Source organism: Periplaneta americana, chromosome 4 (genome assembly GCF_040183065.1).
Source record: "Periplaneta americana isolate PAMFEO1 chromosome 4, P.americana_PAMFEO1_priV1, whole genome shotgun sequence".
NCBI classification, from domain to species: Eukaryota; Metazoa; Arthropoda; class Insecta; order Blattodea; family Blattidae; genus Periplaneta; species Periplaneta americana.
The window spans coordinates 22,920,772-22,923,406 of record NC_091120.1 but is presented as its reverse complement, the minus strand read 5'-3'; positions in this window follow the sequence as shown (position 1 = coordinate 22,923,406).

Sequence of the window (2,635 nt, the reverse complement as noted above, 5' to 3'; positions counted from 1 at the left end):
AAATGTAAAGTAATTACATAATTATTAAAATAGGACATTTGATCCAGGGAACATTCGTGTTTGATAGAAGGATAAATCGTTTATTAATTTACTTAATTTAAATTGTATTAAAAAAATTAAAATGCGATCATTTTGATCCAGAGACCACTCATTTGGTCATAAAAATTATTTTAGGAAATACAGGAAACAAATGCCTATCAAATTTTCTGTGCATAAGAAGCTATTTTAATCTTACCTGTTCTCGATTCAGTCAGAAGTTACTGTAATAACATTATAACATTATGTCCATCTAGAGAAACTACACTTTCCAATGGTGAATTAATAATTAATTATACAAATCGGTTAATTTAGCTTCCAATATTACTTCACGCAAACACAGAAACATTCTCTGTAGGCTACCGTAGGTTTCATAGCTTTCGATTGTTGTTGTCCAAGGCCCCTTATAGACGAAGTCATTTGTTTTTTATTTTATTACACTGCCTTAGATGGTGTTGTTATTGTAATTTTGAAACTCATTTATCTCATTAAATATCAGTCCTATCAAAATTTTGCATGGAATAAAACTTATCGGAAATTAATTTTAGAGAAACTTTTGTTATGTAATATTTTTCATGATAATTAATAATAAGAGAGATATTTAGATTTATTTAATTCAGGCCTCATTATAACCCCCCTTTTAAATAAAATATTTTGAATGCCATATAGCCTAAATTCTAAGTTACAGCGAACTTGATTTATATTCCAATTTTCATATAAATCGGTTCAGCCATTATTGCGTCAAAAGGTAACAAACATACAGACGGACAGACAGACAGACATACAAAAAAAAGCGATTTTCGGTTTCAGAGCGGTTAATTATATATGTTAGGACCAATTATTTTTGGAAAATCGAAAATTACCAGAAAAATTTCGGCTACAGATTTATTATTACTGTAGATGTCCCTATTTTATCTGTCAATTTAGTTATCTTTATTTAATTACGACTCCCCTTTTGTTATGAAATGGCAACATAAATTGAGAACAACGACCAGAGTCTTCACCGTCGAAAAGGCATTTTTGGTATCTACTACTAGATGGAAGTATAGTTGCTCCATGCGATTTCATAAGAGTTATAACATAACTTCTTTTGCAGTCGTTAGATAGCAGCATAATGAAATTGATAAAAGCAGTTGCCTTGAAAGTCCAATAGGGTTCATTTTAAAAATATATTTTATTACATGTTATAAATCGTAGGCCTAATGATACTGTATAAGTTATATAGGTTATAAAATCTCTTTCCAAAATAATATAAATAGTAAAAAAGGTAAAGGTATCCACGTAACATGCCATGAAGGCACTTGGGGGGCATGGAGGTAGAGCCCCATGCTTTCCATGACCTCAGCACTAGAATGTGGTGGTATGGTCGGCACCACGCTCTGACCGCCTTTTACCCCCAGGAAAGACCTGGTACTCAATTTTTATAGGAAGCTGAGTGAACCTCGGGGTCATTCTGAAAGTTTGGCAACGAGAAAAAAATTCTGTCACCACCTGGGATCGAACCACGGACCTTCCAGTCCGTAGTCAGCTGCTCTACCAACTGAGCTACCCGGCCGCCTTATATAAATAGTATTGATATAAATTGTATCAGTTTAGATTATAAAGCACGTAAAAATTTTAACCAATAAATTCTCATATCAAGCTGCAAAAACAACAATAAAAAAAGGAAAAACAATGAACAAACATCGGAGGAAAGTATGAACTTCAGGTGTTGTCCAGGAGTGAAACAAACATAGAAGTTTATACATAGAAAAAATTGTTTCCTCTATGGTAATTCAGTTGTTGGCCAAACGGGACCAAGCATAACCTAGTGTGTCCACACATTTTCGATAATCGCGATTAGCGAATGTAGTCTGTCACTAGTATTAGGTTAGGTTAGTCTAGGCTTTTGTTATGCCATGCATATACTAATTTGCGACAGGTTAGGTTAGGATAGTTTAGACTTTTGTTATGCCTTTGCAAACTTCTCAAGTGCTGGACAAAGACTGATAACACTGGTCAAAAAAATTAAATATATTTTTTTTTTGTTAAAAGATAAAGAATAGGTGATTCTTGTAGCATTTTTTCGTGCTGATTTCAGATTAGATGAACTAATAATTTCAGGCGTTTGACACTGCTTCTGTTTGTAACTAAATAATTTACACATACCAAACGAAAATGTCACCTCCACAAAGCACAGCACAAAGCTTGCACAGTATGTTCTAAATGGAACTTGGAAAATTCAGGTGGCCCAAGTTTTGTTTCTGGGTCTGTACAGTTCTGTAAGGCTGTGAAACTTGGACTCTCACTTTGAGAGAGGAACAAAGGTTAAGGGTGTTCGAGAATAAGGTACTTAGGAAAATATTTGGGGCTAAGAGGGATGAAGTTACAGGAGAATGGAGAAAGTTACACAACACAGAACTGCACGCATTGTATTCTTCATCTGACATAATTAGGAACATTAAATCCAGACGTTTGAGATGGGCAGGGCAAGTAGCACGAATGGACAAATCCAAAAATGCATATAGTGTGTTGGGTGGAAGGTCGGAGGGAAAAAGACCTTTGGGGAAGTCGAGACATAGATGGGAGGATAATATTAAAATGGGTTTGAGGGCGGTGA